Here is an 11919-nt window from a genome sequence, read left to right as displayed (position 1 = left end):
AGCACGCTGAAAGGACACTGGCATCGCACAGAAACTGAGTGAATTTTACGAATAGACTTGTACTAGATTTGCACGCTCAAACTAATGAACGAACGACTAGTACAGAAAATGATGCTCAGTTAGAGAAGCGTGAAGTCTAGCCAACTTTAACTAAGCTAAAAAGCAAAGCGCGTTGTATTAAGACAGATCAAGACCAGATTTTTCCCTGTATAGTTTTTACAGATAGTTTATTTATGAATCGCAGTGTTCCAGCAACACATTGTCATCGATTACAAACACACCACAAAATAGACACGAGGTAGATGAAACTAAATAAATAAATAATACGAGCAAAGTTGAATATAAATGCAATAAGACATGGCATCGAAATATTGCTACAATATTGTACAGTATAGTGTGGAAATAAGAAGTAGAGTGAGCTTGTGCATTGCCTCTCACAGAGTTAATGTAATCTTCCTGAGCAGAGGGAAGCCATCGTATACTTTTTTGGCCATATGTTGTACAGGATATAGGCTATATTACGGTAAGAGCAACATGAAGCCACAAGATGGCAGACAAAGATAGAGGAACTTGAGAACTGAGTTTTTAAGAGGCAGCAGAATGTAGCAAAACCCAAATAGATCCCTCTAACAACACTAGTTTGAGTTTAACCTCACGTGATGTGACTATTTTGATGTATTTTATAATTACTTTTGCATACTTTTTCTCATTTAAATGCTACTATAAATTAATTTTGCACTTTTTCTTCATATGTGCACTATGGAAACTGATATATTGCTCCATTAATCCCATTATCTTGACCAAAACAAACAAACAAACCAATCAATAAAAAAAGAAACAGCACACAAATACGCTATGTCAAAATATGTCTGTGATAAGGGAGTTTGGCATAAGTGTGGAGTGGCTGGCAAGCAGAGAACTCCTTCCTTGTGAAGAAAATTACTTGAAGCAATCTGAGGTTTTGAAAGAATCCAGAATATCTGTTTTGTTCTTGTTCTTTGCTTATTTATTCATCACCTTACCATACCTGGATATATATACATACACACATGAACTCACAGCAAACCCAGGGCCCAGGGAGTACAGGGCCGCCCAAGGGCAACAGGTGATAGATTACAGAGCCTTCCACTCTGCTACTATCTCTCCAAGTCCCTCCCTGCCTTTGTTCTTCTTTGGCAGATCCACTCATCCTCCCTGGCCTTGTTAAAAGCTCTTTTCACTAAGATTAAAGACAGAAGGAAACACAAGGCTCAACATCGTGTGGGGGCACGGATGTTTTCTTAAGGTGGGCTACAAGAAAGGCTGGCCTCAAAGGTGTGCAGCAGGCTGAAAGAAAAAGGGGGAGGTGGGCAGGTGGGTGTGCTTCCGTTAGGCGCTTTTCCTTTATGGGTGTCACATTGCTCATTGTATCTTTGTCTCTCTTGTCCTTTTCCTTGTCCTTTTGTTCACTGCAGTATCATCACTAGAGTTGATATTTGCTGGGCTGCAGGACAAACAAGGTGTTTGCAATATCTGCGTGTGGGATGTTTGGGAGTTTTGACCTTGGGCTGTGCTGACGCAGTTCAGACAAATAGAAAAGTTGCCTGCTGGATTCACATGCCGTTAAGAATGCAGAAATACAAAGGGAGGGAAAAGGTGCAGAAATGAGAATTCTTCGTGCCCCAATCCAGAGAGTCTCAATCCCAGATCAAAACAAATGCGTTTATTAGGGAATCCCCACATAAACCATACAACATTTACAATGTTTACAGCAAACAATGAGTCATGTTCCAGGGCATAGTTGGAGACAGGTGAGCTCTGTATTTGGCTGGCATCACTGTAAATATAAAGGTGTCTGTCACACCATGAGTCATAGCCCACACAGTAAAACAGATGGATTCTTGCTGTTTTAGAAAGAAAACAAAGGCATTAAGTTTATGAAGTAAGGGCTATTAAAACACAAGGTGTTGTAAATTGATGAAAGGTGTGAATGCATTAATGAGTGAAACACATGCAAGCATTTGTGATGACATACTTCACCTATGCAGAACTTGAAGTCTGAAAAAATCTAAAACCCAGCTGTTAAAAACATAAGAGGCAGACTGTCGTGTGTGCTAGTTTGGAGAATGACTAGTACAGCTCTGCTTCCCACTAAGGGGGTGTATTTATGTGCATACCTGCTCTGCACAGTAGTCCTTGTGCAACTGTTTGTTTGCACACCAGGGCATTCACTTCAGCTTCTACTTCACGTCGCTCTGTTTAAGTCAGCAAATCCACACAAGAGGATGAGAGCAGAAGCCCCAGGCTATCTGAATCACAGTAAGTAAAGGGAACGGGAGTGACACATTTACAGAAGAGGGCTGCAGTGTTTGAAACGAGTGAGAAGAAAAGAAGAGCATCTTTTAAAGTCAAACTGAGGGCTACACAAAAAGGAGAGCAGTCTCTCATATCATAAATATCAGCTTCCTTTTAGCTAGTCATACTTCATGTTCCTTTCATCTTCCCATCATCAAAAGAGATGTCACGCTGTGGGTCCCCTTCAGCTAAAAATACATAACAGCCTACAGCACTGCATTTTGGAAATGAAAATAAAACCACAATGACTAGCTTCTGTCATGCACCCTTTGTATTTGGGTTTTGCTAAGATATTTAAAAAGGCTCGATAATGCTGACTGACTCAGTGCAGTTACAAAAACAAGTGTGGATACATTGGAGATTACTAAGCACCTTTAATCTAGTTGAATTTGCTTCTGTTTTTTAAAAGGTATGCATGCCTACAATGTACCTAATAATAAGTTAGAATCAGCCTTCTTAGATGCCACAGCAGACAGGGGGCTGTGGACAGCTGAGTAGGAACAGAGAAACCTAAAACAATTTTGTGTTGCTGAATTCCTTCTATCGATATTGTTTGTGGAAAGAAACCTTACAAATGATATTTCAATAAAAGTTATTTTTGGGTGGATCTGCATATTTGAGTTTCCCAGATTGTTTTGCCGAATGCCCGTCCATTTTTCTGTGATTAGGGCCGGCACTAGCAGTACACGGAGACTGTGTTGGAGCAGGTCTTAAACAGGTGATTGGTAACAGATGATAAATTGTATCTTTTAATGTAGGAATGTTCAATTCATCTTACATTGTGGGCCCATAAAGCCCACTTTGATCTTAAGTGGGCCATACCAGTCAAATTCCCCCTGCTGTTGGTGTAAAGGCGTTTTTGTCATTTAATCCCTCAGATATTTTAATATGAGAAAAGGAAGTGCAATTCTAACAGCATGTCTCTTTTTCTACATATTAAAGACTATTTGGGCTCATGAAATAAATGTGGAAAATTGCAGAAAAAGTTCATTGCCCAGACTGTCCTGTAAAATTTCTTTTCTATGGTAGATAAAAAACTGGAACCTTTCTGTCAATCTGCTTCTCAATTACTTTGATCTATTATCATGGTCATGGAGGAGGTCATTAGGAAAAGCTAATGCAAACAAAACTTATGGAAATACAGTCAGACTTTTTTGTTTTGCGATCGTTAGTGACGTTACAGCTTATTGGCCTTTTGAAATAAACCCGTTGTAAGGCTCTTTCCATTAATAGGCTACTGTAAGTTTGGACAAAAATAACCAAGACCTTTGAAGATTTACAGTTTGTGGTACTTGTTAGCTTAATATAAAGTTAAAGATACATTTTATTTGAAATAAGGACTGAGAATTTTGCAGTTACCTATACTAAAGTCCCAGTATGATCATTATATAGACTTCATTGTAGACAACAGCTGCTGGTGGCTAATGTAATGGACATGTAAGTATGTCTGTACTATTTTTAAACTAGACTGTCTAATTTCACTCTGCAGGTGGCCATCTACATGCACTGAGGTAAGGAATGAGTGTCAAAAGAAACCAAGAATGCTTTGGAGTTCAGGGTCAAGCAAACCCAAAACAGCAACAAGCCTGGATTCTTTCAGTGACCGGTGAACTAGTTGATCATGTTACTTCAGGGCAGCTTTTGGTATAAGCTTGTTTGTACCCTTCATATAAGGTGTTTGCCACTTGTAACCGAAAGCAGACGTTTTCTGTCCGCTCGCAGCTTGTGTTGGAGGTGACTCTCCTCTTACTTTCCAAAGGTTAGTATCACTGATCCTTGCAAAAAGCCCAGATTTTGTTACTTGGACTTGCATGACTATTGTGACTCGGTCTCTGGATTTGGACCTATTTCTAATCATTTGTTCTTATGAGCTTGTTTTTGTATTTCTGGGAAAATGACGAGTCTGGAGCCGAGACGCCAAATATTAACTCTGCACACATTCAGTATTTGCATAGTACGCTAAATCCATTCCACATGAGTTGGCTGACTATGCTGAGGATTTACGATCCCTTTAATTCTGAGTAAATGAATGATGCAGAAAATAAAAACATGAAGAAGATTTTAAAGAGTTCACAACGACTAAACTAAAAGTTCTTTGAGTGTCAGAAACATAAATGTGTTTCTGAAATACACCCTGTTGTCAGTTTAAGGGGTAGATAATTAAAACCAATCTGCTGTTACGAGGTTCATTTCAGTTTACATAAAATCTGTTTTAAAGAGCTGTCAGTTGGAAAACCTAAGGTCATGTTGTCAAGGGTTAAGAGCACAGGCAGGATTTGCTATGTTATGGCTCTCTCAAACAGCAGCAGCTTTCGCATAAATCTTCTTCTCTCAGTGCAGAAATTCACCTCTCTTGACCTCCACACCACCCGTTTTGCTCTCCTTCCACTTTTCACACTGTCACACCCCAACCTGGAGGAACAGGAGAGGAGCAAATGGTTGTTTGTGGTCAGGTGTTTTGGGAAAGCAAAAAAGATTCATGCTGTTTCTATTTCAGTCACAACATTATTATTTTTTTCATTTAAAGAAAGATATTCAAAGCTAACAACAGCTCATATTTCTCCATCTGGCTGTAGGCGTAAAACACGCAATGTAAACACACACACACACACACAACAACAACAACAACAAAAAGACAATTCCCGCTCTCAAATACTTTATCAAAAAAAATATTTAAAAGTGGTCAGATTTTCCTTGCATAATGCAGAAATAACATTTGAAAGTAAAAGAAGGTGCTCAGTATTCCTTGGAGTGATAAGATGTTTTTTGTTGGGGAGGAAAGAGGAATAGTGAGTGAATGTAGCATGAAAGACAACAATAAGACCCTGTTTTCCTCACCATGTTTCCTGTAGCTCAAAACATGCTTTCTTTTTTGGAGGTTTACTCAGAGTTTAAAATTAACATCTTATTTTTCACATGTTGCACAAATAAGCCACTGGCCAAAAGTCATTGCTGAAATCACAAAAAGAGGGTGGGGGTGGGGGGAAAGCCCATTAACACATGATATTTTGATTAGCAACATGCCCTGATTTGTTCCTTGTCTTCTTCTTGGCTTCATTAAAATAAGCAGTCACAGTCACAGCGTGAGTGCCTGCTGGATGAAACTTGTTGAGGAATCTTTGCATGATGTCATTCATGATGTGTGGAATTCATACTGATCTGCTGTAAAGATTATCTTTCAAGTCTTCCAGGTAAAAGGTAAAAGAGTTGCTAGAGGTGGCGTGCCTGCTCACCTCTGAACGAGACTCTCAGTGGTTTCCTTTCTTTCTATCCTGCACTGCAGACAACAAGAACCAACATCTCTTCATATAGGAATGTTCTGTGATCGTTACTGAAAGGTCCATAAACTGCGAAACGTTCCGTGAACATGCCAGACTGCACGTAGCCTGCACGCGGGCTCAATTTCGCTCTATATCCTGCACCCCCCCCCCCCCCCCCCCCCCCACCCACAAGTCCCCCACTAGATGAAGTCACCCTTGCTGCTACTGTAGTGTGTTAAATAAAGAGTCGTCATTAATAATTCGTCATTTTTAGGCACACATCGGATGGATGCGTAGATTATGTTCGTCAATAGCTGCAAACTAATTTTATTACACACTTTGCTAATGACCCCTCCCCAACAAACAAACAACAGAAGGTCACGAGTGCCTGCGGACGTGCACAAGATTGAGATCTGGATTAGTGTGAAGCGTTCGTGGGATACCTGAATGAGTGAAAACTGCTTTTTGGGATCGGTTTATGATAAAGTGAACTAGCACGTTATGTAGCGGATCGTCCAGGCAAACGCGCAAAGGGGGTGAAAGTGCGCAGAACAATGATGCTTGCTGAGAGTGAACGACTCTACATAGGAGAGCTCTGTCTGTAAAGAGGAGGAAATCCCCGCTACACACAAAGCCTCGATATCTATAATCTGACACTCCAAAGTGCACATGTATTATTTTCGTAGAACAAAAGCAACTTCGATAAGGTTACATACTAATTAATTACCTAATCTCTTTTTTGCCACTAGCTCACCCATCTCAGGGGTTATCTCTCACGTTCTCAGCAGGCCCAGCAGTCTCATATCCCTGCCTCAGGCGCACACACATCAGCCTGCTCTCTGCACCACCCCCTTCCTCTCACATGTGTCAAAAAGCATGGGAATTTATCTCCTCCACACAGATATAATCCCTTAATTATTTGATTATGGCACTTTGTTCTGTGAAGAAAACTTGCGTTTCCTGCTCTAGCCGAGGGTTGTGTATTACCTGAAATGAATACATGTGTCAGACAAATCCCTGCCTTGAAGGTTAATTATGTAGTGAATTGTTAAATTGTTAGACATCTACACATGAGGTATAAATGAAAGGAAAGACAGACATAAAGTGTCTTAGTAAATCACTACTCTTGAGCTGATGGCTCAACAGTAGTTTCAGTAATTCTGCCGAAGTTACTGATTCATTCAAAGGACAATCCCTTATTCACAGTTTAATTACAGTGGTTGAGGATGATGGCTAACAGATGAGTCCAAAATCTCCACACAGGTATTCAGGGATGAGATCTGGTGCCTGTAAAAGAAATATGCATTAAACCATTCACTGAGACCTGTTTCCTATGGATTATCATCCCCCAAGAGACAATTCCCATCAAAGTAAATCGCAGGACAAAAGGGATCACCAACTTTCTGCTGATTTACAGTGAACCCCCCACCCCCCTCCCCCCTCAAGTTAAACAGAGCCAGCTCACTGTAGGGGTCAGTGGTTCAGGTTTTTCTTTAATTTATGACAAGAGTCTGTTGCTAAAACAAATCTAAAAAAAAAAAAAACCCCACACACCCCAAAATATCCCAGGAGAACAGGTGCAATGTAGGTCAATGAGTAATGAAATCTAAAAGTGCGGATGTGAAGAAGACACTCCGTCCAAGTCATGGTGTTCATTTGTATGTTCTTGCAAGTTCGTGCACGCCCTTGGCCTGTCCCGTAGCAATGTGTCAGTGAGAGGAAACACTCGCCCCAAAAGGATGATGTAAGGGGCTATGATGGATGACATCATTGACCATAACACCCATATATCCACAAAGCAGATATATGCCTGTGCACATCTTTTTTGTTTCTCAAGAGGATAGAATAATTTCACTAGTGACTCATTGCAAAAAATATTCAGGTTTGGCTATTTTTAATTAATTAATTAATTAAAATATGGATAACACTGACGTACAGTGTTTGAATTGGCTGAAATTGGCTGAAATTAACAAAACAAAGTGAGGTTTGATCCATTTCTTATGCAATTAGTGCAGAATGAAATGGAAAACCTCAGTCTTTTATAAGTCTGATAATTTGCTGCTTTCAGCATGAAATATGAGTATTACTGAATATTTAATATTATGAACAAGTAAAAATAATAAATGAATGATTAGAAACTATTTTGTTTAAACTGATCATTAGTTGCTCTACACATTATGTATAAAATTAAAGGAACTGGACTACACTCCACAACATAAGCCTGCTAATATGTCCTAATTCCACCTCACAAAATCTTCCCCCATTAGTAACAGGAGAGAGGGTCATTGACCTCACTAGTTGGGTTAATCTATGGCTTGTGGGGAAACCCAAAAGGCCAGGTGTACAACACCTGTGCTTTGGTTTGGACGCCTGTGCAGGTGAGTGTGTGTTTCACCCTTATTCCCTCGCCGGCTTCCCCCCTGCTGTCCTCCTTTAAGCTCCTCTAATTGTGTTCTCAGCCCACATCCTCTCAAAAAGCCCCAAACACAACCTCTGCTCCTCCTCATGTTGCCGTTCTCTTTATTCCACTCTTTCCTTTTTTTTGCAGAGGAATCTTTAATGTGTCAGTGTGTAGCTCGTGTATAAGACTGAATGATGTTTAATTACTTATGAAAGTTAAAGTTATATAAAAAGTGGATTTTTTAAATTCTTCACACATATAACATTATTTTGCATTCATATGCTTCACTCCAAATAAGCAGCCTAACAAGATTAAGAACTTTGCTGAGACACAGAAATTCATATTTGGGATTATTTTAACAAAACAATGAATTTCATGATTCATACCGTTTTGAAATCCAATTACTGTGGTTTTGCAGAAATGAGGAGATTTATAGAGCACTCCTATGTGTCTAAATGCTTCTTTATGTTTACAGGCTAGTCACTAACTGCCCCTGTCATCAGAGCAGTTAACTCTGGGCAATAAAACAGCACACAAAATGTGGCAGAGAAAGCAAGCCAGTGAGCAAAAAGTCACAATGAACAAGTAAAATCAACCGTCACACAAGTGGTCCAAAAAACAGACTGTTAATATTTAAATATGAATTTTTACTTTAAACTGAAATGTAAATACTGCAAAATACTAAAACTTTGGATACAATATCTATATTTGACCTTTGTTTATTTTATTTAGATTGTTCTTTGGTGTGTTTTTGCAACTGCTTTGACTGAGATTCACGTGCAGGACAGTCTAAACAAAATCGAAAGCATAATAACACAGCCCATCTTTCCGAGGTCAGCTAAGGATAAAAAAAATCCCCCAAACCAAAAACAAAACACCTTATTGTGGTGAGGTGGTGATGATAAGTTTATCTTTTGAGTTTGAAGGAGTCCAGCTGCAGCTCTGTCCTTACTTCCTCTCACTTGTCATTGCTACTTACCTCAAATCACAGGGTATGCACAAACAAAACTGACTCTCATTTCCAGAAGAAGCGTGGCTCTCCGTGTGTTTGCTTTAACTTTTCATCATCTAATCTCAGTCTTGTGTGCCCACTTCAAGCATTAGCCGCAGACTTGTCACCTTGGTTTAATTAAAAGAGTAAACGTGGCCAAACGTGGCCACCCCCCCGCCCCCTCCCTCTGCCTTTATCCTCTCTGTCACCATTTTGCAGGATGAATTCATAAAGGCTCATTTCCTTGAAGGGTGACTTAAATTCTTCAAAGGGCTCTCAATTAATAAAGTTAAATCATTTTCCAACAGTAGGCTGTTAGAAGGCTGAGATTAGATTAGCTGGCCACACTGCACTGAGTGGCAAGCCTCCAGGGCCCTGACTGGTGGCAGAACAGGACACAATGGAGCAAAAGGATTAGCTTTTGTAGATGTGACACATTTTGAGGGGGCTCAGAAGTTCTTTTGAGCTCACCTGGGAAAGTGGCAATTTAGTCGATCCCTTCTTTAGTCACTATGACAACAACGTCCCTCTTACACACACAAGTGTAAACACGCATCAGGGTTTAATCCACTCAATCCTGCTATGATTTTTACCACTTTGAACTACTTTCAGACACTTTTCTTAGTTTCACATGGTTAGTTTCTGATTAACCTTCTCATCTCCTAATTCAAAAGCACATCCTTTAGGCTATGAGAGCTTCTTTACAGGGCACCGCCCCTCCCCTCCGCTCACCCAGAGCACCTACACTCATGCCCCTTGGGGCAGAAACAAATAACCTCTTGTGGGATCTCCCCAGCAGGAAGCTTCAGCAGTGCAGAGCTGCTGATCACTTTCCCGTGTCCAGCAGCTGAAGGGATGAGAACCTTTTGGTGCTTTTCTGCTTAAGGTGCGACTTTACCTTACAGTAAACAATACGAGAGCATATGGGCAACATGTGGCCTGTACCTCCCAAGATGCTTGCTTCTTCATCCCTTGTGCAAAAGTTTTCAATAAAAAGCACAATTGTTCTCTCATGTAAATGTGGCATTGATTAGAAGCCAAGCAAAATTCTGCTCTGATGTTGTGATTGCAGTGGAAAGTGTGTAAGATCTTCTCTTTGATCACCACACATGTAACCAACAACAGGAGTACACAGCACATGGGGCCAATAAATCATCAAACAACGGGGGGAAAAAAAAGTTGCTCAGGTGGAAAATGTCAGATGTGGGTGGTGTTCTCAGGTGAATTTTAACTGTCAAGCATGAGGAATGAAATTAAAGTATTAGGAAAGTTTCACGATGTGCTGATGAGTGGATGTTGGAGGAGGCTTATTTGGAGTTTGTTTGCCTGTAGCCATGCTGAATGTTCTGTTCTGTTCTTGAATCAGAGCTGCAAGCGATTGCCAGCCAGGACAGGCAACCACACACACACACACACACACACACACACACACACACACGCACGGCTAATTTATAGACATACATCCACACTAAAGATTGGGTTCGTTATTGCATGTGTATGTAAGTCTGCATATGTGTGTGATTGAAGCCCTTTCATTTCCTCACTAATCTCTTAATCATAGAGCCCACCTGGGGGCTGCAGCCTCTGTTTGCACAGCAGTCACTTTCCATGATGTCACTTCCCCTCTCAGAAACCCCCCACCACACATGCACACAAATACCTAGTTCATACATACAAAACTATAAAACTGTCCTCTTGTCTACTGATATTGATCGTGGTTTTGAGATCAGAGCTAGCATTTTAAAGGTAAAGATCACAGCCAGCTGGTAATTAAAATACACATAAATACATAAATTCAAACTACAGAAGACAACACCATCATCACCACATGTGCGGGAAGAGAGCAGTGCGAGGGAGGAGGACCTCACATGTCTTTCTATTTTTAGATGTCTATTGTTGGATGCTTAAATAGAAACAAAGAACATAGTAGGAGAAACTCAGGAAGTTTATTTTGAGCTTCCACTCATTGTATTCTTCTCCAGGGTTTTATTGTGATGTAGCTCGACAGGACAATCCGCCACAAGAAATAAGAGACAGTGGAAGGCCTGCAGAGCCTTTTAAAGTTTAGAAACCACTTCATTTGTAACTAAACAAAAAAGAGCAGCCATGACAGCCATGTTTCTTAAATAAAAGGTCTGGATCTTATATGGCACTTTTCTTTTTGAGCATTTCAAAATCCTTTATACAAAATTTCTTTTTCTCCCATTAACACAAGCACTTTTTTCTATGTCTAAGTTATTTCTGACATTCATTACACATAGACGGTCGGATGAATGCATCGAGAGCAATTTAGGGTTCAGCATCTTGCCCAAGGATGCTTTAGCATAAGGACTGGAGCAGCCAGGGATCCAGCTGCCACGCTTCAGATTAGCGGATGACCTGCTCTACCTCATGTGACACAACCACACATACAGAGCAGACCTGAACTTTTCTGGAGATCAACAGAGCTGAAAATGAGAACATAAATGTCCAAATTGGCCATTAGGGGACTTTTAACAGATTTTAAACAGCCACACCACCAGCACAACTCGGTGTCCAACATCCAATTACTCCCATGTGCGAATAGGGCAGGTAACTTCTGGTAAATTCACAGCGAGAGAGTTTCCTTTGTACATCCTGCCACTGTACATCTACAGTTGGCGCCATCCTTCTCCAAAACCAGACCAAATATTTCTAATAGCGAAATTTGATCTGACATCAACTATCTTCTGCTACACAGTGGAATATCTGGGAGAATGTCTGTATCTTCCCACCATTTTCCTTTGACTAGAGTTTCTTATGAAGACTCCTTATAGGGGTTGGATTACTTTCACTATGCTATGTTAAACTGAAGCATTTATAAACTCCAATAAAGCTGGCAGAACACGGGCAAGATGAATTACAGGTGTACTAAGTGCATAGTAGAGTGTCATTAAAATAAGAGGTAATATCAG

This window comes from Perissodus microlepis, chromosome 14 (assembly GCF_051167445.1).
Source record: "Perissodus microlepis isolate ML-2025 ecotype Zambia chromosome 14, ASM5116744v1, whole genome shotgun sequence".
NCBI classification, from domain to species: domain Eukaryota; kingdom Metazoa; phylum Chordata; class Actinopteri; order Cichliformes; family Cichlidae; genus Perissodus; species Perissodus microlepis.
This window is presented reverse-complemented; position numbering follows the sequence as displayed.